The sequence below is a fragment of the Pseudophryne corroboree genome, chromosome 6, assembly GCF_028390025.1.
Source record: "Pseudophryne corroboree isolate aPseCor3 chromosome 6, aPseCor3.hap2, whole genome shotgun sequence".
NCBI classification, from domain to species: Eukaryota; Metazoa; Chordata; class Amphibia; order Anura; family Myobatrachidae; genus Pseudophryne; species Pseudophryne corroboree.
In genome coordinates, this window is record NC_086449.1 from 57,058,887 (window position 1) to 57,086,602 (window position 27,716).

General features: G+C 47.4%; 1 protein-coding gene across 1 annotated transcript in view; it reads right to left on the reverse strand.

Annotated features, from left to right (window-relative positions):
* LOC134936120 (complement C3-like) overlaps positions 1 to 27,716 on the reverse strand; it is a 192,289-nt gene that overhangs the window by 34,556 nt on the left and 130,017 nt on the right. The window lies entirely within an intron of this gene.

Below are 27,716 nucleotides of genomic sequence, written 5' to 3' on the forward strand. Positions count from 1 at the left end.
TGGATCCTTCGTCTCGGCCCAGGGATGAGTGTGTGGGAACAGCTGGAGTGTCTGGAGGAGTGCTTCATTGTGGCAGAGGAAGAGGCAATGGATCGGGGGCTCCTGGATACCCCAGCATGGCTAGACCAGTGTTGCAGGGTGGATGCAGAAAGGCACCGTCTGCAACAGCTTCTCCCACACCCAAGGGAAGCAGTTGCCCGGTGTACTATGCTGGGAGAGGCTAGCGCTGAAGTGAAGGCTATGCCCACAATACAGACATCCCAGGAGGAGCTGTGCTACACCTTCCCTTTTGCTGAGGTGGAAGATGTAGACCTAGTAACCAGCTGCCAGGGAATCAATGAAGACTGTGCCCAAGAGATCACCATGGATGGGGGAGTATTGTTCCACTCCCCGACTACAAACATACCAGTCACGGATGGCCTCTTGCTCCAGGATGCCCAGCTTATTCAGCTGGGGGAGGCTCATCGCGACGGATTGGCAATGGCAGCCCCATTCATTTCACTGAGGAAGGCTGATGAGAACATGCCCTGTGGATCTCCTGCTACCCTAACTCCACAAGAAGTTTATGAAGGATTATTCCATTTTAACAATTTGGGGAATGAGGAGCTGCGATGTGAATACTGGTACGTACCCTGTGATTCATCAGTGACATTGGTAGCAGAGACTGTTAACATAATATCAGAGCAGGAACCAGAAAAGGATGTGTTGCACCACCGTAATACCTGTGAAAGTGTGGACTGTAACTATGTGCCGAGGGATGTGCCTGCCATAAGCCAGATCCTAGCAACTACAGATCAAGTGGAGGTTGGGAGATGCCGCTTGCTATCTCGTCTCCTTTACCAGGGTGAAGGCACAGTGCCACCCACACCCCTTCCATCTGCAGAGCAAGAGCAAGTTGTGGAGATAATTGTGGAAGCTTCAGTTGTTAAAACCCTGACTGGTACCCCACCAGCTACCAAGCGCACAGGACTGGCGGGGGAGGAGATTATCCAGGAGGAGGTGTGCGCAGAAGGAGCTGCAGGTGAGATACTGGCTTTTGAGGGGGGAGCGCGGGCACAGGACCAGCCTGTGCTGGTGACTCCCCTGCAGCCACCAGCTGAATTGTTTCTGATGAAGGGTCCATCCTCAGCACTAGGTATTGAGACGTGTTGTACGGAAATTTGCCAGCCCCCTAGTTGGGGTTTGAGGAAGGAAGGACTGGACAGAGTTGCGGAAGTGCTGGGGGCAGAACCCCAACATTGGCCTGCCTTTAGGCAGCTGTTCCTTGTGCAAGGGGGGGAGGTGGAAGGTACTCCCTGCCCCGTTGTGCCAGAGGAACAGGTATTAGTACACCCAATAGGTGGGCCGGGTGTAAAAGTTTGCAATGTTGCGGAGTGGGGATACCCAACATCTGAATTGCTAAATCCCCTGCTGGTGAAAATGAATGTGTCATATTGTAATATTGTCTTTGCTGGTTGTTTAACACTACTGCCTCTTACCACATGGGTCTGGTGTGACATCACCCTGTGGGACTCAGGTGGTACACACATGCATGATGTTCTCTCCCCTGCACCCACCGCTCCTGGGTGGTAATGTTTCCTCAACACTTCAGAACAGGAATAAAAAGTAGAGGAAGGAATGTAAAGATATGAGACAGAGGGTAAAACTGTATTTATGGCATTGCAATCTTTATAGCGTTTAATGTACTTTTTATTCCTTCTGTTCCCATGTCTCTCTGGCTTGTGTCACTATTACCCCATGTGTGTGTTCATCCATTACCCTATATATTCTGTACTATAATCTTACCCAGGTAAATACAGGTGTGCTGTGACCTTGCACCTAGTGCTGTCATGTTATGTTCTTGTAGGAGAATGCCAGTCTGGTATGAGGTTACTACAGGTTATCATTGCCATGCCTATTGAGTCCATCTATGATCCTTATATGGTCACACAGGAAATACATTTGAGGACCAGGTAATGTCTCTTTGAAGCTTCTCCTCCACAGGGGACAATCAGGACTTAAACCAATTTCCCTGTCATTGTTCCTTCTGTTTACTGTCCCCTGTCCCATCCTGGTCTCTCACAGACAACTCGGAGCCTGACCCAGCATGTGGTCAGCAGGAGAAGGCCAGCTGTGGGAGGGAGTAGGGAAATACCTGAGGTGGGATACCACCAATCAGGAACCTGCGTCTCCTCCCCAGGTGAGCGTGGCATGATGGGCATTTGGAAGGTTTTAAAAGAGGTTGCGCAGGTCAGCTCCTCATGTTAGTCGCAGGACTTTTGCGTATTTCGTGGTGGTCAGCGCGCTCTAAAGGGTGTGCGAGGGATTGGATTGATTGGAGAGGTGGATGGTGGTGTGTGAAGTGATGTGTTCTCTGTGTATCTATTTGTAGGGGATGTGGTAATGATCACTCGATGTAAATGAAATATAGGATTTTATTTGGATGTAATAGGATTAATATTCCATAGTCAATAATGAATGTCCCAGGTTGGTTCACCACTTATCAGGTGTGTCTTGCAGACTACTATCTGATCACATGCCCGTGCGGACTACAATATGTCGGGCGTACCATTAGAACACTTAAGATCAGGATCTCTGAACACATCCACAACATAAAGAAAGGCTATGAACAACACAGCGTCTCACAACATTTCAAGGAGACACACATGCAGGACCCATCCAAAATACAATTCATAGCAATACAACAGGTTACTAACAACTGGCGAGGGGGGGATTATGTGAAAAAAATCAATAGAGAAGAACTCAGGTGGATCTTCAATCTAAAGACACTCGCACCACGAGGCCTTAATATAGAGTACAACACGACCACTGCCATGTAAATCACAGCTACAGCAAAAATAATGTACCTGCAATCCTATCCCCACCTGCCCTTTCATCCCCCCCCCCACACTCGCTCATCCTCAATGTTCATATTAACAAAATCTAGCTAGGTACTGCTGACACTTTTGGTGCAGCATACAATACACGCACCAGAACAATTTACTAGAATCAGCAACAGCCATTTAGTACAAGCTGATCCCACATCCCCCCATTTGAGACCTTCTGCACCACTTCCCTCCCCAATATGGGCCAGTCATCGACACATACCACCATATCACCCTGGTCCGCAATCATCAGTAAAGGACATATACGGCCACACAATAACAACACACATGCAATATATTAACAAATATCCAACCATGTTCACAGTACCATTAACTGTGACAATTACGACCACACAATAACAACACACATGCATTATATTAACAAATATCCATTCATGTTCACAGTACCATTAACTGTGACAATTCCTTCTATCACAATATAGAAAATATTCACAGTATCACTAACGGTGACAATTTCTTTATATCACAACAAAAAACATTCAGTATCTCCCCTCCAACAGTACATTTTTTGGTACACAACCTTCTTCCACCATGCAGGTTAACACACATCAACATAAATACAAGGTTTCCTATGTAAAGGATATCCGATTAACACCCAATTCATGTACACAATCAAAACAGTCACACATCCAATCACTGACACCTAATCTGGATGATTGACATGTCCGCCTCCCAATCAGAATAGAGATTGGGACACCGAGGAAGGACCAATCAGGAAAGCGATCACAGCATAAATAAGCCACTGAACACCATATGGGTAACCCTAGAAAAAGGCATCAGTGCTGAAACGCGTTGGGACCCACAGACTTTACTACCGACATTGCCACATACATTCTCCTCTCTCCGGCTGGAGAAGGAGACGCTTCCGCACACATCGCGCTCACGTGACCCGGCACGTGACGCGCGAACCAGGAAGTCAGAGGACGGGACGGGAGTTTAGGAGACCGGCATTTACAGACAAGGTGCGCGGCTTCTGAGACACGGAGGACACCCAGAGAGGATACATCGAGGAACACAGGCTTGAGGACGGCTAAGAACTGGTCACCGGCGGCAGGTAGCACCTGCCCCCGGCGGTAAGTTTCATTACACAGTATATGACCACGCCACTCGTTGCCACACACGGAAGGGTCTGACAGGCGGGACGCCGCACTAGTCACACCATAAACTTAACCACAAACCTAACAATAGACACAGCATCAGAGGATACATAGGACCATCCACACCTATGGTAAAGGTGGCCCCTAGGGCATACCTAACATTTACCTGAGCTGTAGCTCCATCAGTATACCAATAGGAGGGTATACTCAGAGAAAGGGTAGTCTGCAAGACACACCTGATAAGTGGTGAACCAACCTGGGACATTCATTATTGACTATGGAATATTAATCCTATTACATCCAAATAAAATCCTATATTTCATTTACATCGAGTGATCATTACCACATCCCCTACAAATAGATACACAGAGAACACATCACTTCACACACCACCATCCACCTCTCCAATCAATCCAATCCCTCGCACACCCTTTAGAGCGCGCTGACCACCACGAAATACGCAATTGTAACAGGAGGTGGGACACCTCCAGGTCAGCTGCACACTCAGCCACCATCCCCCAATGTGAGCGCAGCCTTCAACCATATTTAATCACTAGTCGCAGGACTTTGGCTAAGGGGTGATTCTCTGCCAGGGTACCTTGTGGAACGCATCAACAGTGCTGTGTGGAGTTATATGTACTTACTACTACTGCATGGACTAATCTGCTATCACTGCTGTGTGGACTCAGTGATAGTTCTGCTGTATGGACTTGTTTATCTGGAACTTCTGCACGGAATTGCTGTGGACCTAAATCCTCTACTGGGACTTACTATCTGGACTGCTACCTGTATACTGTTTCTGGGCTATATTTACTTCTGCTTCCTGTGAATTATCTATTCCTGTGTGCTGTGAGAAATAAACCATCACTTTGGTTTCATCGGCTCTGTGTCTGAGTGATTAGAAGAACCCCGTATCTTCACACCCTGACAGCAGAGAAGGGCCGTCATGACCACCATGACCTTGGTGAAGATTTGCGAAGTCGTGGTCAGTCCAAAAATCAAGGTCTGGAATTGATAATGTAGGTTGCCAATAGCAAACTGCAGATATTGCTGAAGCGACATGGCAATAGGTATATGTAGGTAAGCATCCTGTATGTCCAGGGATACCACATAGTCCTTGGGCTCCAAGGCCAGAACAATAGAGCAAAGAGTTTCCATACAGAATTTGGATACCTTCACAAATTTGTTCAAAGACTTGATATTGAGAATGGGCCGTGAGGATCCATTCGGTTTTGGAACTAGGAACAGAGTTGAATAGTACCCCCTGCCACTCTGAGCCAGAGGCACCGACACTATCACTAATGTGTCCAGGAGGGATTGTACCACCAAATGTAGAGTTTTTGCTTTCAACGGATCCAAAGGGATATTTGTCGAGCAAAACTGGTGAGGGGGACGTTTCTTGAAAGATATGTCGTATCCGTGAGTGACGACTTCCCTCACCCAGGCATCTGAAGTGGTCTGTAACCATACCTGGGTGAACCACAGAAGTCGGCCTCCCACTCTGGGGTCCCCCAGGGGGAGGCCCGCCCCGTCATGCAGCAGGCTTTTATGGTTTGGAAGCAGGCTAACGGGCAGCCCAGGAACGTTTAGGTTTGGGCTTAGAGGTTTTGGAAGTGTGAGCCTGTTTCGGGTACTCCTGACCCTTTGCTTTACTTGGAGGTCGAAAGGAACGAAAAGTGGTACTCTTAGCCTTCAGAACCGAAGGATTAGTTCTCGGCAGACATGCAGTTTTAGCAGACGCTAAGTCAGCAACAAACTTGTTCAGATCTTCCCCAAAAAGGATGTTTCTCTTAAAAGGGATCACCTCCAATGACTTTTTAGAGTCCAGATCCATAGACCAGGACCGCAACCACAGAATCCGGTGAGCCAGAATGGACGTAGTAGACGCTTTGGCTGCCAGCACGCCGGCATCAGAGGCCACCTCCTGAATGTAATCAGAGGCTGTGGTAATATATGAAAGACACTGTCTGGCATTATCAGAAAAATTAGGAGGTAGCTCCCGCTTCAACTTCTTGAACCCAGGCTTCAATAGCTTTTACAGCCCAAGAAGCCGCTATAGTAGACCTATGCACAGCACCCGCAAGAGTGTAAATAGACTTCAAGCAACCCTCCATACGCTTATCTGTCTGCATCTTCAGAGAGGTGACGGTAGTGACAGGCAGAGTAGAAGACACCACCAGACATGCAACATGTGAGTCCGCCGGCAGCTGTGTTTCCCAATTTTTACTTAACGCTGCAGCGAGGGGATAACGAGCTTGCATCTTTTTAGACAGGGAGAATTTCTTTTCTGGAGACTCCCAGGATTCCTGACGTATGTCAACGAAATGGTCAGAATATGGTAAAACTAATTTTGTAACCTTCTGACGTTTGAACTTTTCAGGTTTCTTAGACGTATCTGGAGATTCAGTTTCATCATCGATCTGAAGAATCAGTTTGATAGCCTCCAAGAGGTCAGGAACATCCACCTGTGTTGTAGATTCCCCATCAGAAGCATCTGCATTAGTGTCTGATTGGTCAGTATATACGCCATTTTCATCGGATGAAGTATCCGAAACATGCGTGGATTGTGAGGAAGAAGTGGCCTGCTTAGATGACCCTTTAGTTCTAGGGGGGCGAGGGTCAGGCTTTTGTTTAACCAAAGACTGATTTAACTGCTGTAACTGAGTCGACAGAGAATCCACCCATGGTGGATTTACAACAGGGACAATATGTGATTGTACCGGCACAGAAGGTCCCACAGGGGGCGCAAGTCTCGTTACTAGCGTAGTCAGTAAATTGGAAAAAGCAGCCCAAGGTGGGTCTTGGTGTGCCACCGGTGCTACAGGCTGACCCATGGGTACAGAACTCCCAATACCTGGACCCTCAGCTGGAATATTTTCCTCAGATAAATCCGCAGTGTCAGCACTGCATGACGCAGGACCAGCCACAGATCACCCGACCTGTGACGCAGACATTATTGGAGAATGTAGCTCTAGGGCGCAACAGTACAATACAGCCAGACACAGTACCTGACAAAAAAAACCCTGTGGAGTGTGACAGCAATGCAGATCACAAACAGAGGATTTAATAAGAATTTACTCACCGGTAATTCTATTTCTCGTAGTCCGTAGTGGATGCTGGGAACTCCGAAAGGACCATGGGGAATAGCGGGCTCCGAAGGAGGCTGGGCACTCTAGAAAGATTTATGACTACCTGGTGTGCACTGGCTCCTCCCACTATGACCCTCCTCCAAGCCTCAGTTAGGACACTGTGCCCGGACGAGCTGACATAATAAGGAAGGATTTTGAATCCCGGGTAAGACTCCTACCAGCCACACCAATCACACCGTACAACTCGTGATACTATATCCAGTTTGACAGTATGAAAACAACTGAGCCTCACAACCGATGGCTCAACAATAACCCTTTAGTTAGCAATAACTATTTACAAGTATTGCAGACAATCCGCACTTGGGATGGGCGCCCAGCATCCACTACGGACTACGAGAAATAGAATTACCGGTGAGTAAATTCTTATTTTCTCTGACGTCCTAGAGGATGCTGGGAACTCCGAAAGGACCATGGGGATTATACCAAAGCTCCCAAACGGGCGGGAGAGTGCGGATGACTCTGAAGCACCGAATGAGAGAACTCCAGGTCCTCCTCAGCCAGGGTATCAAATTTATAGAATTTTGCAAATGTGTTTGTCCCTGACCAAGTTGCAGCTCGGCAAGTTGTAAAGCCGAGACCCCTCGGGCAGCTGCCCAAAATGAGCCCCCTTCCTTGTGGAATGGGCTTTTACAGATTTTGGCTGCGGTAATCCAGCCGCAGAATGCGCCAGCTGAATTGTGCTACAAATCCAGCGAGCAATAATCTGCTTAGAAGCAGGAGCACCCAGTTTGTTGGGTGCATACAGGATAAACAGCGAGTCAGTTCTCCTGACTCTAGCCATCCTGGAAACATAAGTTTTCAAGGCCCTGACTACGTCCAGTAACTTGGAATCCTCCAAGTCCCTAGTAGCCGCAGGCACTACAATAGGTTGGTTCAAGTGAAAAGCTGATACCACCTTAGGGAGAAACTGGGGACGAGTCCTCAATTCTGCCCTATCCATATGGAAAATCAGATAAGGACTTTTATATGACAAAGCCGCCAATTCTGATACACGCCTGGCCGAAGCCAAGGCCAATAACATGACCACTTTCCGCGTGAGATATTTTAGATCTACGGTTTTTAGTGGCTCAAACCAATGTGATTTTTAAGAAACTCAACACCACGTTGAGATCCCAAGGTGCCACTGGAGGTACAACCGGGGCTGAATATGCAGCACTCCTTTTACAATGTCTGAACTTCAGGTAGTGAAGCTAGTTTTTTCTGGAAGAAAATTGACAGAGCGAGATCTGTATCTTAATGGAGCCTAATTTTAGGCCCACAGACACTCCTGCTTGTAGGAAATGCAGAAATCGACCTAGTTGAAATTCCTCTGTTGGGGCCTTTTTTGGCCTCACACCAAGCAACATATTTCCGCCATATGCGGTGATAATGTTTTGCAGTTTCATCTTTCCTGGCTTGAATCAGCGTAGGAATGACTTCCTCCGGAATGCCCTTTTCCTTTAGGATCCGGCGTTCAACCGCCATGCCGTCACAACGTAGCCGCGGTAAGTCTTGGAACAGACAGGGCCCCTGCTGCCGCAGGTCCTGTCTGAGTGGCAGAGGCCATGGGTCCTCTGATATAATTTCTTGAAGTTCTGGGTACCAAGCTCTTCTTGGCCAATCCGGAACCACGAGTATCGTTCTTAGTCCTCGCCTTCTTATTATTCTCAGTACCTTTGGTATGAGAGGCAGAGGGGAGAACACATAAACCGACTGGTACACCCACGGTGTTACCAGAGCGTCCACAGCTATCGCCTGAGGGTCCCTTGACCTGGCGCAATATCTTTTATAGCTTTTTGTTGAGGCGGGACGCCATCATGTCCACCTGTGGCATTTCCCAATGGTGTACAATCCTTTGGAAGACTTCTGGATGAAGTCCCCACTCACCCGGGTGGAGGTCGTGTCTGCTGAGAAGATCTGCTTCCCAGTTATCCACTCCGGGAATGAACACTGCTGACAGTGCTAACACCTGATTTTCCGCCCATCGGAGAATCCTTGTGGCTTCTGCCCTCGCCATCCTGCTTCTTGTGCCGCCCTGTTGGTTTACATGGGCGACTGCCGTGATGTTGTCTGATTGGATCAGTACCGGCTGGTTTTGAAGCAGAGGCCTTGCCTGACTCAGGGCATTGTAAATGGCCCTCAGTTCCAGAATATTTATGTGTAGGGAAGTCACCTGACTTGACCAAAGTCCCTGGAAGTTTCTTCCCTGTGTGACTGCCCCCCCAGCCTCAAAGGCTGGTATCCATGGTCACTAGGACCTAGTCTTATATGCCGAACCTGCGGCCCTCTTGAAGATGGGCACTCTGCAGCCACCACAGTGGAGATACCCTGGTCCTTGGATACAGGGTTATCCGCCGATGCATCTGAAGATGCGATCCGGACCACTTGTCCCACAGGTCCCACTGAAAAGTTCTTGCATGGAACCTGCCGAATGGGATTGCTTCGTAGGAAGCTACCCTTTTTCCCAGGACTCGCGTGCAATGATGCACCGATACCTGTTTTGGCTTCAGGAGGTCTCTGACTAGAGATGACAGCTCCTTGGCTTTCTCCTCCGGGAGAAACACTTATTTCTGGTCTGTGTCCAGAACCATCCCCAGGAACAGTAGACGTGTCATAGGAACCAGCTGTGACTTTGGACTGTTTAGAATCCAACCGTGCTGTTTTAGCACTTTCCAAAATAGTGCTACCCCGACTAGCAACTGCTCCTTGGACCTCGCCCTTATAAGGAGATTGTCCAAGTACGGGATAATTAAAACTCCCATTTCTCGAAGGAGTATCATCATTTCGGCCATTACCTTGGTAAACACCCTCGGTGCCATGTACAGTCCAAACGGCAGTGTCTGGACTTGGTAATGGTAATCCTGTACCACAAATCTGAGGTACTCCTGGCGAGGATGGTAAATGGGGACATGCAGGTAAGCATCCTTGATGTCCCGGGATACCATGTAATCCCCCTTCCAGGCTTGCAATAACCGCCCTGAGCGATTCCATCTTGAACTTGAATTTTTTTATGTATGTGTTCAAGGATTTTAATATAACATGGGTCACACCGAACCATGCGGTTTCGGTACCCCAAACCGTGTGGAATAGTAACCCCGTCCTTGTTGAAGTAGGGGCCCTTGAGTATTACCTGTTGGGAATACAGCTTATTAATTGCCTCTAGCACAGCCTCCCTGCCTGAGGGAGTTGTCGGCAAGGCATATTTGAGGAAACGGCTGGGGGGAGACATCTCGAATTCCAGCTTGTATCCCTGAAATACTACTTGAATGAAACAGGGATCCACCTGTGAGCGAGCCCACTGATCGCTGACATTTTTGAGACGGCCCCCCACCGTACCTGGCTACACCTGTGGAGCCCCCGCGTCATGCGGTGGACTCAGAGGAAGCGAGAGAAGAATTTTGATTCTGGGAACAGGCTGACTGGTGCAGCTTTTTCCCTCTTCCCTTGTCTCTGTACAGAAAGGAAGCGCCTTTGACCCGCTTGCTTTTCTGAAGCCGAAAGGACTGTACCTGATAATACAGTGCTTTCTTAGTCTGTGAGGAAACCTGAGGTAAAAATATTTCTTCCCAGCTGTTGCTGTGGATACGAGGTCCCAGAGACCATCCCCAAATAATTCCTCACCCTTATAAGGCAGAATCTCTATGCGCCTTTTAAAGTCAGCATCACCTGTCCAGTGACAGGTCTCTAATACCCTCCTGACAGAATGGACATTACATTCATTTTTGGATGCCAGCCGGCAAAATATCCCTCTGTGCATCCCTCATATATAAGACGACGTCTTTAATATGTTCTCATGTTTGATAGGGTCACCGACCACGCTGCAGCAGCACGATCTGCAGGTCTCAGTCTAGTACCTGAGTGTGTAATACAGACTTCAGGATAACCTCCTGCTTTTTATCAACAGGTACCTTCAAAGTGGCCGTTCCTAAAACGGCAGTGCCACCTTTTTTGACAACCGTGTGAGCGCCTTATCCACCCTAGGGGATATCTCCCAGCGTAACTTATCCTCTGGCGGGAAAGGGTACGCCATCAGTATTTTTTAGAAATTACCAGTTTCTTATCGGGGAAACCCACGCTTTTCACACACGTCATTCACTCAACTGATGGGGGAACAAAACACTGCCTGCTTTTTCTCCCCAAACATAAAACCCATTTTTAGAGGTACTTGGGTTAATGTCAGAAATGTGTAACACATTTTTTATTGCCGGGATCAAGTCACGGATGTTCCTAGTGGATTGTGTATATGTCTTAACCTTGTCGACACTGGAGTCAGACTCCGTGTCGACATCTGTGTCTGCCATTTGAGAGAGCGGGCGTTTTTGAGCCCCTGATGGCCTTTGAGACGCCTGGGCAGGCACGGGCTGAGAAGCCGGCTGTCCCACAGCTGTTACGTCATCCAGCCTTTTATGTAAGGAGTTGACACTGTCGGTTAATACCTTTTACCTAACCATCCACTCTGGTGTCGGCCCCACAGGGGGCGACATCCCATTTATCGGCATCTGCTCCGTCACCATATAAGTCTCCTCATCAAACATGTCGACACAGCCGTACCGACACACCGCACACACACAGGGAATGCTCTGACTGAGGACAGGACCCCACAAAGCCCTTTGGGGAGACAGAGAGAGAGTATGCCAGCACACACCAGAGCGCTATATAATGTGGGGATTAACACTATAACTGAGTGAATTTTCCCCAATAGCTGCTTGTATATATAATATTGCGCCTAAATTTTGTCCCCCCCCCCCCTCCCCCCCCCTCTCTTTTTAACCCTTTGAGCCTGAAAACTACAGGGGAGAGCCTGGGGAGCTTTCTTCCAGCTGCACTGTGAAGAGAAAATGGCGCCAGTGTGTCTGAGGGAGATAGCTCCGCCCCTTTTTCGCGGACTTTTCTCCCGCTTTTTTATGGATTCTGGCAGGGGTATTTATCACATATATAGCCTCTGGGGCTATATATTGTGATTGTTTTGCCAGCCAAGGTGTTTTTATTGCTGCCTCAGGGCGCCCCCCCCAGCGCCCTGCACCCTCAGTGACCGGAGTGTGAAGTGTGTGAGAGGAGCAATGGCGCACAGCTGCAGTGCTGTGCGCTACCTTGGTGAAGACAGAAGTCTTCATGCCGCCGATTTTCCGGACCTCTTCTTGCTTCTGGCTCTGTAAGGGGGACGGCGGCGCGGCTCCGGGACCGAACATCAAGGCTGGGCCTGCGGTCGATCCCTCTGGAGCTAATGGTGTCCAGTAGCCTAAGAAGCCCAATCCAGCTGCCAGCAGGCAAGTTCGCTTCTTCTCCCCTTAGTCCCTCGCTGCAGTGAGCCTGTTGCCAGCAGGTCTCACTGAAAATAAAAAACCTAAATCTATACTTTCTTTCTAAGGGCTCAGGAGAGCCCCTAGTGTGCATCCAACCTCGGCCGGGCACAAAATCTAACTGTGGCTTGGAGGAGGGTCATAGTGGGAGGAGCCAGTGCACACCAGGTAGTCATAAATCTTTCTAGAGTGCCCAGCCTCCTTCGGAGCCCGCTATTCCCCATGGTCCTTTCGGAGTTCCCAGCATCCACTAGGACGTCAGAGAAAAGTGGTATATGGTGATTGAAATACACAGAGAAAAATACCAAACAGTATATCCTGTAAAACACTATATATATATAATATATATATATATATATATATATATATATATATATAGGACCCTGATGCACTTAGCCCCCGTCAGGGCACAGAATATAGGGATAGCAATATGTGTGAGATACACAGAATAGGAACCACACAGCAGCTATTGGCACACACACAGTCACATGTACAATGCAGAAATTATTACAAACAACAATAAAACTGCACTGGACTAGCAAAACTAAGCAAAGCTATATATGTATACTGATATAACAATGCACAGTAAATACTGGATATATATCACAGGATACTTGTACTAAATATCCCTGTAGTTATGTACTTGTTCTTAACTAACACTGTCTAAATGACATATAGAATACTTAAGTGTCCTGTAAATGCACAGCGCTGATGAGACAGGCGGCTTTACAGAGGAGACAGTGCCCAGCAGTCCCAGAATCAGCGCAGCTCTGTGTAATGGCGCCCAAACGCTGACTGGGAGTGAGGGAGAGAGATGCAGCTCCAGGGCAGGAACATCTGCTGTAGATAGCGCCTGGGGCTGGGGGAGGGACTACAGGTCAGAGCCTTATCCCCTCTGCTGGAATTCACTACCGGGTACTATGGAGCCTATACTAAATGGATTTTAGTAAATCCGACCTGTGGTCCTTGCCCTGGTGGATATAGTGGGGTCCCTGCACGGCCACAGTGTCCACGCCAGTGGCACGGTCCGTCTCCGGAGACCGCAGCTGGATCACGATTTAGGCGGGTCCCGCCTGGGGGACCCTCTTACCTCCTCCCTATCGTGCGGCCACGCAATCCAGGGAGGCAGCGGTGGTATGTGTGCCTGATGAGACCGGAGCGCCTCCGCTGTAAGTACCTGGCAACCAGGGCGCGGGAGTATACAGCACCGCTGGGGGAGGTGAGGGAGACGCAGCACGATATGTCAGTATGACATATAGCACCAAGTGCCTATGCTGCGGCCCTTGAAGTCTTCTTTCTTGTCAGAAAAGCTCTTTTCAGGGCTGCCTAGTGCAGCCCTCCCTGTTAGCTGCCTGCACTGCAAGCACCAACTTACAAACTGAGCTCCGGTGCCTGGAGGTGGGGATATAGAGGAGGCAGTGCAGTGCATCCTGGGAACAGTCAAAGCTTTAGCCTGTTGGTGCCTCGGATCAAGATCCAACTCTACACCCCGATGTTATTCCCTGTGGAATACCAGTGTACCCTGCTGCAGAAATAAGAATGATGAGTGGTAATTACATTGAGCAATGGAGGCGATGGGTGTTAGTAAGAACAGAGTAATAAGGGGGCGTAGTGTATCAAACCTTGTAAAGAGTGGAGTAACGGACAAGTGGGGAAGTTGCCAATAGCAACTAATCAGCCTCTAGCTAGCATGTTCATTCAATAATAGGATAGGCTGAAGCTAATTGGTTGAGGTGGCCATCGTGTTAAAGGTGGCTGCCCTGGCTTCAGTAATGGAACAGGGGATAGCTCTGAAGAGCACTCCTCTCTAAGGCCCAGATTTATCAAGCCTTGAAGAATGACAAATTGTGCGGTGATAAAGCACCAACCAATCAGCTCCTAGCTGTCATTTTTCAAACACAGCCTTTAACATGACAGTTAGGAGCTGGTTGGCTGGTACTTTGTCATTGTGCAATTTATCACTCTCCAAGGTTGATAAATCTGGGCCTAACAGACAGGGGTGTATCTAGGGGTCCGAACACCGCTGACAAAGTAAGGGGCTGGTGCCCCCCACCCCCACCCCCTACAGACATTTGAAATAAGGTGTGAGTATTGGAAATGGGGCATGGTCTTATAGGGGAAGGGCATGGACACAATAGAACTTTCAATTCAAATTATGCCACACAGTAGTGTCCCTTATTAGTTACATAGTTACATAGTCAGTGAGGTTGAAAAGAGGCAAACTGCCCATCGGGTTCAACCTGTATTTTGTTAATCTATACATATTATTATGTGCCTGCTGAAGTAATGTCTTAGTTCCAAATGAAAACAATGATTCTTACCACTCCCAGATAATGTAATGTCCATATGTTAAATGCTATAGCCCTGGATACATTTACAAGTTAGGAATTTGTCCAATCCGCTTTTAAATACATTTACAGAGTCCGCCATTATTACCCTCTCCATTACTGTGCGGTGTAAGGTATTCACATTACATTACACCGCAAAGTAGTGTCTCGTATTTATGTCACACCATTCCTCCCTCCTAACCCACCTTTCCCACAGCCTGACCCTAACCCCCCCCCCCTCCCCAGCCTCTTCAGTGGTGCCTAACCCTAATCTACCCTTCCAAATCTTCCTTCTTGCAGCCTAACCCTAACCCTCCCACCCCTGCAGCCTAACCCTAACCCTCCCACGCAGCTTGCCAGTGGAGATTTTGGCACCAACTCGGCATTCTGCATCGCTATCTATGTTGGGATGCCAGCATCAGCATTCCGAGCAGTTTCGGGATGCTGGCATCATCTTTCCGACCGCTGGGATGCCAAACGCCGGCATCTTGACTGCATCCCGAATGAAATGCTAATGAGATGCTGTGAGATGAGCCTCAAATGGACCCAGCCATTAACCAAACACCATTAGTTGGATGGTAGAAGTGCTTCCTGTTAGAAAAAACATCAGAGTGCCATCACTTCCGAGATAAAATGATCAATTATACGATTAACTGAGACACATTTCCTTGAACCTGGCCTTGAAATAGGTAAGATATGTATTTTCTTTATTACACTCAACAAGTTAAAGTTTTCGCTTACTTACTCTACCTACTTACATCTAACATGCATGAAAATCATGTCGTTTTCCAGGTACTACAGTCCCTTCTCCCAAACACTGACACTTTTTTTATTATCGTCAACAACAAATAGATCTATAGCACTGTGCTATATAACAATTGCTGTGTACCTGGTAGAGTCTGTTACTGTCGCCGCGGCCCCGGTGTCCGTACCGCACTGCACTAGTGATCAGACTAGTGTCTGGCAACACCGCACTTGTAATCAGACTCAAAATAAACTACAGTTCCCAGCAGCCCATGCTGCTGGGAGTTGTAGTTTATTTTGAGTCTGATCACAAGAGCGGTGTTGCCGGACACCAGCGCCGCTCCAGCACTAACAGACTCTCACCAGGTACAGTCTGACAGTACTACTTTTCTACCATTTGGCCGCGGGTGGCAACGCCAAGCGGCGCCCCCTCCTTGCCTGGCGCCCCTGGCGAGTGCCATCCTGGCCAATGGGTAGATACGCCCCTGCTAACAGACTATGTTAGATGCATTGGGGGAAATTCAATTGTTTGAAAAGTCAGTTGGGTATCTAATAGGAAAAATCAGACACCCAACCGACTATTCAAACATTTGAATTCCTCCCTTTGTGTCATCTGTCCACTGAAGACTGCTGACTTGTACTGAGCAGGCTCTCCCGGACTCTCCTGGACGCGCCTAGATTTGCATTTAATGTGTGATCACAATATTTCATGCAGTGAGACAGGATTGTTTGAGCTACTGTACATAAAGTACTGGAGATGGCACATTATCACACACCATCATTTGCTGCTTCGTGGCAGGGAGTCTTTTATTCTTGCAATATGAGACATTTATCAAATCAGAGAGAGAGAGAGAGAGAGAGAGAGAGAGAGAGAGAGAGATAATGCACCAGCCAATGAACTCCTAACTGCCATGTTACAGGCTCTTCTGGAAAAAAGACAGAATCAGATTGGTTGGTTCTTTGTCTCCACTTTATCTCCAAGATCAATTCCTTACTGTACATCTGTGATGTGGTGGAGACAGCGCCTTCTCTATACCTAGAATTACACATGTGTGCAGACCCATATTTTGGTTTTGGTTTGGTTTTGAGAAAACTACACTCAAGTGTTTTGGTTTGCTGTAAAACTGATAAAAAATACAACCAATTAATATTTGGACCTGTTGTTGTTCTTTTAGTATTATTAACATTAATAGAAATTGGAAGATTAATTTCCAGTCGTTTCCAATCATGAAGGAGGGACCTACATGCCAAATAAAAAACACACAAGGCAGGGGGCTTCAAAGGGTACACTCCTACCGGGTCCCAAGGTACAGAGGGGTACACAAAGGAGCAGCTGCACATACATTTTAATCACATGCAGCCTGCACCGGCCATATGTCTCATTTGTGTAATACAGGGGCAGCAACAGAAATCTTGGGGGCCCAGTACATTTATGTCTCTAGGGCCACAGTCAACCTCCCTCCCCCCCCCCCCCCCGGCCCCCTGAACCCAGGAAAGATGTTTGATGTTTATATATATATATATATGTTAGAGATGAGCCATACCGAACTTCACCATTCGAGTCCGGTTCCGAGCCAGGCTCGGGTTTTCCCGCCTGACTCGGAAACCCGAACGAGGCAAAACGTCATCATCCCGCTGTCGGATTCTTGCGGGATTTGGATTCCATATAAGGAGCCGCAAGTCACGGCCATTTTCACTCCAGTCTCGGAGAGTGTAGTGAGAGGACGTGTCTCTGTCCTCAGTGTCTGCATGGGGGCGGGAAAGTGGGGTGGTGATTCTAGTGCTGTCTTGTGCTGCTTAGTCCAGTGTAGTCAGTGTCTTATGCTGCATCAGTCCAGCCAGTCACAGTGGTGGTGTCCTCTGCTGCCATATATCCGGTGTAGCTGTATAAGTCCCTTTCAGTGGTGCTGTATTGTCCTGCATTAGACCAGGGGTAGTGTCTTGTGCAGCATCAGTCCAGTGACCAGTCACAGTGGTGGTGTCCTCTGCTGCCATATATCCAGTGTTACTGCCGTATAATTTCCTAGATACTGGCGTATAATTCCTGTGATATTGCTGTATAATTCCCTTGATACTGGCGTATGATTCCCGTGATACTGGCGTATAATTCCTGTGATATTGCTGTATAATTCCCTTGATACTGGCGTATGATTCCCGTGATACTGTCGTATAATTCCTGTGATATTGCTGTATAATTCCCTTGATACTGGCGTATGAATCCCGTGATACTGGCGTAGAATTCCTGTGATATTGCTGTATAATTCCCTTGATACTGGCGTATAATTCCTGTGACATTGCCGTATAATTCTCGGAATACTGGCGCATAATTCACATGACATTGCCGTATAATTCCTGTGATATTGCCGTATAATTCTCGGAATACTGGCATATAATCCCTGTGACATTGGCGTATAATTCTCGGAATACTGGCGTATAATTCCTGTGACATTGCTGTATAATTCTCGGAATACTGACATATAATTCCTATGATATTGTCGTATAATTCCTGCGATATTGCCGTATAATTCTCGGAATACTGGCGTATAATTCCTGTGATACTGCCATATAATTCCCGTGATACTGGCGTATAATTCCTGTGATACTGGCGTATAATTCCTGTGATATTGCCATATAATTCTCGGAATACTGGCGTATAATTCCTGTGATACTGGCGTATAATTCCTGTGATACTGGCGTATAATTCCTGTGATATTGCCGTATAATTCTCGGAATACTGTCATATAATTCCTGTGATACTGCCATATAATTCCAGTGATACTGACATATAATTCCTGTGATATTGCCGTATAATTCTCGGAATACTGGCATATAATTCCTGTGACATTGCCGTATAATTCTCAGAATACTGTTGTATAATTCCTATGATATTTTTGTATAATTCCTGTGATATTGCCGTATAATTCCCGTGATACTGCCATATAATTCCAGTTATCCTGCCGTATAATTCCATATAAATCCATATAATTCCGTATGAATCCAGTCCAGTTGTGCTGCCATATAAGTTCAGTGGTGCTGTCCTGTACTGTATATTATTTACTCCAAATAAAGGGTTATTAATATTTAATCCAAATAATTTTTACAGGGATTGTCCTGTGAGGTGTAGGGTTATGCTCTCTTGTGCCGCATATTGTGTTATATAACTCCAGAAAAATAATGGAGAACAAACATTTGGAGGATAAAATAGGGAAAGATCCTCCTATTGCTGAAGCTGCTGCCACTAGCCATGACATAGATGATGAAATTCCTTCAACGTCATCTGCCAAGGCCGATGCCCATTGTGATAGTAGAGGGCATATAAAATCCAAAAAGCCAAAGTTCAGTAAAAAGACCCCAAAAAATGTTTTAAATGGCCTGAGGAGAAACGTAAACTTGCGAATATGCCATTTACAACACGCAGTGGCAAGGAACATCTGAGGCCCTGGCCTATGTTCATGACTAGTGGTTCAGCGTCACATGACGATGGAAGCCCTCATCCTCCCGCTAGAAAAATTAAAAGAGTTAAGCTAGAAAGAGCACAGAAAAGAACTGTGCGTTCTGAGATGGTATCACAAATCCCCAAGGAGAGTTCAAGTGTGTCGGCGGTTGCGATTCCTGACCTTCCCAACACTGGACGGGAAGAAGTGGCTTCTTCCACTATTTGCACCCCCCCCCTGAAAGTGTTGAAAAGTAGAACCCACAGTCCAGTTCCTGATATTGAAATTGAAGATGTCACTGTTGATGTACACCAGGATGAGGATATGGGTGTTGCTGGCACTGAGAAGGAAGTTGACGATGAGGATTCTGATGGTGATGTGGCACCGGGGAGACACCGGGGGAGACACCTGTTGTCCATGGGATGAATAATCCCATTGTGATGCCTGGGCAAACTACCAAAAAAGCCACCTATTCGGTGTGGAATTATGTCTCCACAAATCTGGACAACAGATGTCAAGCCATCTGTTGCCTCTGTCAATCTGTAATAAGTAGGGGTAAGGATGTTAACCACCTAGGAACATTCTCCCTTATACGTCACCTGCTGCGCATTCATCTTAAGTCAGTGTTAAGTTGTGAAACTTTGGGTAAGAGCGTAAGCAGTCCACTGACACCTAAATCACTTCTTTCTCCTGTACCCAAGCTTCTGCAAGCCACACCACCAACTCCCTCAATGTCAACTTCCTCCTCAGTCATGAACGTCATTAGTCCTGCAGGCCATGTCACTGTCAAGACTGAGGATTCCTCTCCTAACCGGGATTCCTCCATAGGATCCTTGAGTGTTACGCCTGCTGTTGCTGCCGCTGCTGCTATTGTTGTTGCTGGGAGTCAATCGTCATCCCAGAGGGAAAGTCGGAAGACCACTTGTACTACTTCCAGTAAGCAATTGACTGTCCAACAGTCCTTTGTGAGGAAGATGAAATATGACAGCAGTCATCCTTTTACAAAGCGGATAACTGAGGCCTTGACAGCTGTGTTGGTGTTAGACGTGCATCCGGTATCTGCCATTAGTTCAGTGGGACTTAGAGAATTGTTTGAGGTACTGTGTCCCCGGTATCAAATCCCATCTAGGTTCCACTTCTCTTGGCAGGCGATACTGAGAATGTACAGATACGTCAGAAAAAGTGGCCTTAGTATCCTACAAAATGCAGTTGTACCCACTGTCCACTTAACCACGGACATGTGGACAAGTAGAACAGGGCAGACTAAGGACTATATGACTGTGACAGCCCACTGGGTAGATGTATGGCCTCCTGCAGCAACAACAGCATCGGCACCAGTAGCAGCATCTCGCAAACACCAACTCATTCCTAGGCAGGCTACGCTATGTTTAACCGCTTTCCGTAAGAGGCACACAGCTGACAACTTCTTATGGAAACTGTGGAACATCATTGCAGAATGGCTTACCCCAATTGGACTCTCCTGGGAATTTGTGACATCGGACAACGCCACCAATATTGTGCGTGCATTACATCTGGGCAAATTCCAGCACGTACCATGTTTTGCACATACAATTAATTTGGTGGTGCAGAATTTTTTGAAAAATGACAGGGGCGTGCAAGAGATGCTGTCGGTGGCCCGAAAAAATTGCAGGCCACTTTCGGCATTCAGCCACCGCGTGCCGAAGACTGGAGCGCCATCAAACACGCCTGAACCTGCCCTGCCATCACCTGAAGCAAGACGTGGTAACGGGGTGGAATTCAACACTCTATATGCTTCAGAGGATGGAGGAGCAGCAAAAGGCCATTCAAGCCTATACATCCACCTATGATATAGGCAAAGGAGGGGTAATGCACCTGACTCAAGCGCAGTGGAGAATGATTTCCATCTTGTGCAAGGTTCACCATCCCTTCGAACATGCCACACGTGAAGTCAGTTCAGACACTGCCAGCTTGAGCCAGGTCTTTCCCCTTATCAGGCTTGTGCAGAAGCAGCTGGAGAAATTGAAGGAGGAGCTAAGATGGAACGATTCCGCAAAGTATGTGGGACTTGTGGATGGAGCCCTTCATTCGCTATGTCAGGATTCAAGGGTAGTCATTGTAGAGCACTACATTTTGGCCACCGTGCTCGATCCTAGGTTTAAAGCCTACGTTGTATCTCTCTTTCCGGCAGACACAAGTGTGCAGAGGTGCAAAGACCTGCTGTTGAGTAAATTGTCAACTCAAGCGGAACGTGACCCGTCAACTGCTCCTCCTTCAATTTCTCCTGCCACTGGGGCTGCAAGGAAAAGGATAAGATTTCCTAGCCCACCCACTGGCGGTAATGCAGGGCAGTCAGGAGCAAAAGCTAACATCTGGTCCGGACTGAAGGACCTGCCAACGATTACTGACATGTCATCTACTGTCACTGCATATGATTCTGTCACCATTTAAAGAATGGTGGAGGATTATATGAGTGACAGCATCCAAGTAGGCATGTCAGACAGTCCATATGTATACTGGCAGGAAAAAGAGGCAATTTGGATGCTTTTGCACAAACTGGCTTTATTTTACCTAAGTCCCCCCCCCCCCCCCCTCCAATGTGTACTCCGAAAGAGTGTTTAGTGTAGCCGGTAACCTTGCCAGCTATCGGCGTAGGAGGTTACTTCCTCAAAATGTGGAGAAGATGATTATCAAAATGAATTATAAATTCCTCCGGGAAGACCTTTACCAACAATTGCCTCCAGAAAGTACACAGGGACCTGTGATGGTGGATTCCAGTGGGGACAATTAATACTCTGTGAGGAGGAGGATGTACATAGTGAAAGGAGTGAGGAATCGGAGGATGAGGATGAGGTCGACATCTTGCCTCTGTAGAGCCAGTTTGTGCAAGGAGAGATTGATTGCTCCTTTTTTGGTGGAGACGCAAACAAACCAGTCATCTCAGCCACAGTCGTGTGGCAGACCCTGTTGCTGAAATGATTGGTTTGTTAAAGTGTGCATGTCCTGTTTATACAACATAAGGGTGGGTGGGAGTGCCCAAGGACAATTCCATCTTGCACCTTTTTTTCTTCTTTGCATCATGTGATGTTTGGGGACTAGTTTTTTTAAATGCCATCCTTACTGTAACTGCAGTGCCACTCCTAGATGGTCCAGGTGTTTGCGCCGCACACTTGTGTCGCTTAGCTTAGTCATCCAGCTACCTCATTGAACCTCTTTTTCTTCTTTGAATCATGTGCTGTTTGCGGCCTATTTTTAAAATCTGCCATCCTGTCTGCCACTGCAGTGCCACTCCTAGATGGTCCAGGTGTTTGTGCCGCACACTTGTATCGCTTAGCTTAGTCATACCGTCACCTCGATGCAACCTTGTGGCCTACAATCAATATTGTGAGGTGTTCAGAATAGACCGGAAATGAGTAGAAATTAATGTTATTGAGGTTAATAATACCGTAGGATCAAAATTACCCCCAAATTCTGTTATATTAGCTGTTTTTATGTTTTTTTTTTAAATCATCCAGATCCAAAACCAAAACATGAAAGGGTGGTTTAGGCAAAACCTATCCAGATACAAAACACGAACGTGGAATTAGAACCAAAACCAAAACACAAAACACGAAAAATGCCAGCCGCACATCTCTTATATATATATGTATATATATATATATATATATATATATACTGTATATATATATATATATATATATATCAGAGAATCTGTGAACCACACAATATCAGGTACTTTTAGCCCCATATCGTTAATGTGGGACTCTACCTTGAAATGTTCATGGGGACAAGTGGGGTAGCTGACTGCGTGTGCACCGAAGTACGCATATATGATATATTGTCTGCACGGGATCAGTATGAAATCCTGGCGGTTGGGATCCCAGAGGTCAGGAGACCAACGCGAGCGCAGCATGTCCCCTCATTACTCGTCAGGCCCGGTGGTGAACTTCAGTCGCCACATGGTTCTATTCCCCCTCAAGTGCTGGCGTGGACCCCCACCCAAGTGAGGATACCAGCCGGTAGACGGGATTCTGACCACCGGTATTTCACCTGGTGTCGGAATTCCGGTGTCGGTATCCTGACAGTCGGGATCCAAACTGGCGGTCAACTGACTGTCTCCTGGTTACGCATTGGAATACGGATGCCCACAATAAATCAAGCATGGGTAGTAGTATACTAGCCACCAAGATGTCAAATCATATGCTTGGTACACAGGGCCGGTGCAAGGTTTTCCGGCACCATAGGCAAAACTGAAACCTAACCCCCCCATATTTACATTACATCACAGTAGTGCCTCTTATTGATGTTTCATCACACAGTAGTGTCCCATGTTCACGTTACACTACAGTAGAGCCCATTTACATTAAACCACACAGTAGAACACATCCATGTTATGCCACACAGTAGTACTGCCTGCAGTGTGCTTTGATGGCTCCCAGGGTACACATTATACATAACAATGAAACGACATTATATATGTATTATATAAACATATATATATATGAATCCAATCTTTTTATAATATAATATATTCTTTTCATGAAACCCAGTCAGTGAGTGCCTATTATGTTTCCTTCTTTAATTATAGTTGCAAATGCTAGTCACTCCCCTTCGTGTATATATATTTATTGATTCTGTGCCCCATATCCCCTTTCCTGTTTATAAATAAATAAATATAAAGAAAAATACGGGCAGTGCGCCGTAGGCACGCAACAAATTTAGGGGTGTGGTTTCATGGGGAAGGGGTGTGGCCACAAAATATTACCAATTCATACTACGGTGCACAGTAGTCTCCATTATTCAAATTACGGTGCACAGTAGCACCACTACACCAGGTAGAGCCCCTTTTACACATTACGGCAGACAGTCCCCCTTCTTACACATTACGGCAGACAGCGTCCCCCTTTTTACACATTACGGCAGACAGCGTCCCCTTTTTACACATTACGGCAGACAGTCCCCCTTCTTACACATTACGGCAGACAGCGTCCCCCTTTTTACACATTACGGCAGACAGCGTCCCCTTTTTACACATTACGGCAGACAGTCCCCCTTCTTACACATTACGGCAGACAGCGTCCCCCTTTTTACACATTACGGCAGACAGCGTCCCCTTTTTACACATTACGGCAGACAGCGTCCCCCTTTTTACACATTACGGCAGACAGCGTCCCCCTTTTTACACATTACGGCAGAAACCATCCCCCTTTTTACACATTACAGCAGACAGCGTCCCCCTTTTTACATATTATGGCAGACAGCGTCCCTCTTTTTACACATTACGGCAGACAGCGTCCCCTTTTTACACATTACGGCAGACAGCATCCCCCTTTTTACATATTATGGCAGACAGCGTCCCCCTTTTTACACATTATGGCAGACAGCGTCCCCCTTTTAACACATTACGGCAGATAGCGTCCCCCTTTTTACACATTATGGCAGACAGCGTCCCCCTTTTTACACATTATGGCAGACAGCGTCCCCCTTTTTACACATTATGGCAGACGGCATCCCTCTTTTTACACATTACGGCAAACAGTGTCGATAGAGAGATAGAGAGAGAGAGACACACACAGACAGACAGATAGACAGATACTTACCATCTCTCCCCGCTGGCTCAGGCAGTCAGGTTCCTCGGTGCTGGCAGATCCCGGGCAGGGGAGGAGGAGGAGGGAGGGGGACTGTAGCCGCAGCAGCACAGTGTAATTGGTGGTGGCATCGCTGCAGCAGTCCCTCTGCTTCCACATTGGCTGCCCGCCGCCGCTGTGAATGCTGGGATGAGGGAAGTGCATCCCAGCATTCATAGCAGCGCCGGCTTGCCAATGCGGAAGTAGAAGACCTGCTGCTGCGGTGCCGCTACCAATTACATAGCGCTGCTGCGGCTCCAGTCCCCCTCCCTCCTCCTCCTCCTCTGGGTCCTCCCCTGACGCTGCTCCTCTTCTCCTCCGGCGGCGCACACAGCACAGGCGGCTTGTAATGAGTCAATTTGACTCATTACAAGCCGCTGACATAGTTGCTGGCTGTGCGCCCTCAGGGCGCCTGCGTTGTGTGGCAGGCACACCTGGCACACACTTAGTTACGGCTCTGGTTTGTACCACCTCCCCTCTTCCTGTCAATTTCAGTTTCTTTCTCTATACTCTCCTCTCCAGCCTCCTCTGCACTTCTGCCTGCCTGGCACTGTTGGGCTGAGGTAAAGTGTTACTGACTTGTGGGAGTCGAAATCTACTTGGTGGATACGCTGACACAAGACTCTGCTGCTGCTAACAGTCAGGGTGGTGACATAAGGAAGGGGGTAATCTAGGTGAAGTGCTGACAATGGGTCGCACTGTGTCACATCAACAAGAATTGTACCCTCTAATACAGGTCACTAAGTGGTGTGTGAGATGTACCAGCAGTGTCCCTGCTTACTTGTGTTGATCCTCCTCTGGAATGGACACCAGAATCCCATTAGGGCTCCCTCTGGATGCTGACTCTGCAGTGCTTTCTCCTCGAGGCTCTCCCCGTTTGCAGCTGCTTGCTCTTTCCCTTATATGGGCGGGCTGAGATCACTGCAAAGCCCTGTTCTCTGCGGAGCTTTCTCTCCCTCCCCTGTCAGGGATTCCCTCACTGAAGCTGCCCACCATACACTCCTTATATGGGCAGGAGTGTCATAGGTCATCTCTGCTCCCGATGCTCTCTCTCTCTCACAGTGGAAATCCCAGCTGTCACTGCAGTGCCACTGATACAAAGGCTGCCAGAGCACTCCGGGGCTGACACACAGGACTTCAGCCTCTGCTGTCTGCCTCAGATGAAAGGAGCCGATCAGCGCTCCTCAAAGATCCTCCGGTCACAGCACGCCCCAGAAACTCCCCTTCCTCCAGGCACACTGCATTTTAACACCTCGCCTCAGGAGTCCCCGGACGTTTCCCACGCTGACTCTCTCCCCAGTGGCTGTACAACCAGGTAGGAAGGCTGGCTGTACTCCCCTTTTACACCCCCTGTTGCAGTCAGGAAGGAGGAGGGAGGGAGGATAAGACTGCGGGCTGCGATTCAGCAGGAGCATGCCGCCCCCTAGTGGCTGCCGCCCATAGGCAGCTGCCTGAAACTGCCTAATGGTAGCGCCGGCCCTGTTGGTACATAATCCCTGGCATCCAGCAGAGGAGAACTCATTATTAGCATGTACTAGGCTGAATATAAGAAAGTACATATATAAAAGGCGGTGATTACTTGATAGATCTGGGAACAATGAAACCAGAGTAAATAGGCTATCAGTGATACAATTTAAGGAAAGCAGATAATCTAATATATAAAAATGAAAATTTGTCTGTCCTTCTATACAAATTCACAGTTTACAAGCGAAAATCGTGAAATTTTACAGAGATGCGTATTAAAACATGGCGGAGGCAACTAAAACAATTTGAAATCCCTAGCACCCCTAGGGGGGGGCAGACAGCAGCACAGAGTATATCAGGAGATACCATAACTCCGAAATTTCTGGAGCAATGTACTCAAAAATTGGTACATATATGCCTTACAATCTGGCAACAACACTGTGGGGGAAGACACTCCTAGCACCCCTAGGGGTGGGACAGCAGTACAGAGTATTTCAGGAGACAGCCTAACTGCAGAATGCCTAGCACAATTCACAACTAACTGGGTACACATATGAGTTACAAGCAAGGAACAAACACTGTCGGGGTTAGACACCACTTGCACCCCTAGGGGTAAAGCAGTAGCACAGAGTTGTTCAGCAGACAGAATAACTCTGGAATGCCTGCAGCAATTTACACCAAACTTGCTACACATATGACTTACACTCTGGGAACAAACACTGTGGGGGTAACACACCACTAGCACTCCTAGGGGTGGGCCAGCAGCACAGAGTATATCAGAACATGCATGATATGTCAGTGATGATGACAGGGCTGCATGTGACAGTGGCAGTGACATGATGTGATGAGGGGAATGGAGGTAGCACAAACCCACACACTGAGAGTTATATAGTGGGAGGAGCAGGGTCCCCAGCAGCACAGAGTATATCAGGACATGCATGATATGTCAGTGATGACAGGGCTGCATGTGACAGGAGCAGTGACATGATGTGAGGAAGGGAATGGAGGTAGCACAAACCCACACACTGAGAGTTATATAGTGGAAGTAGCACAGTCCCCAAGCAGCACAGAGTATATCAGGATATGCATGATATGTCAGTGATGACAGGGCTGCATGTGACAGTGGCAGTGACATGATGTGAGGAAGGGAATGGAGGTAGCATGAACCCACACACTGAGAGTTATATAGTGGGAGTAGCATGGTCCCCCAGCAGCACAGAGTATATCAGGACATGCATGATATGTCAGTGATGACAGGGCTGCATGTGACAGTGGCAGTGACATGATGTGAGGAGGGGAATGGAGGTAGCACAAACCCATACACTGAGAGTTATATAGTGGAAGTAGCATGGTCCCCCAGCAGCACAGAGTATATCAGGACATGCATGATATGTCAGTGATGACAGGGCTGCATGTGACAGGGCCAGTGACATGATGTGAGGAAGGGAATGGAGGTAGCATGAACCCACACACTGACAGTTATATAGTGGGAGTAGCATGGTCCCCCAACAGCACATTGGGTTTTCATTTTATTGATGTGTATGACATTTTACATGCCTTTTTATACTATGTTATTTATACTGTGTTTAATATTTAAATTAATTTTGTAAACAAGCATTCTCAAAATCCCGGGCAACGCCAGGTACTCCAGCTAGTAGATTATAAAGAGAAAGATAACAATGTTCATTGTGTAGAATGATATACTCTAAGTCTGTATAGGTAGGTCTATAT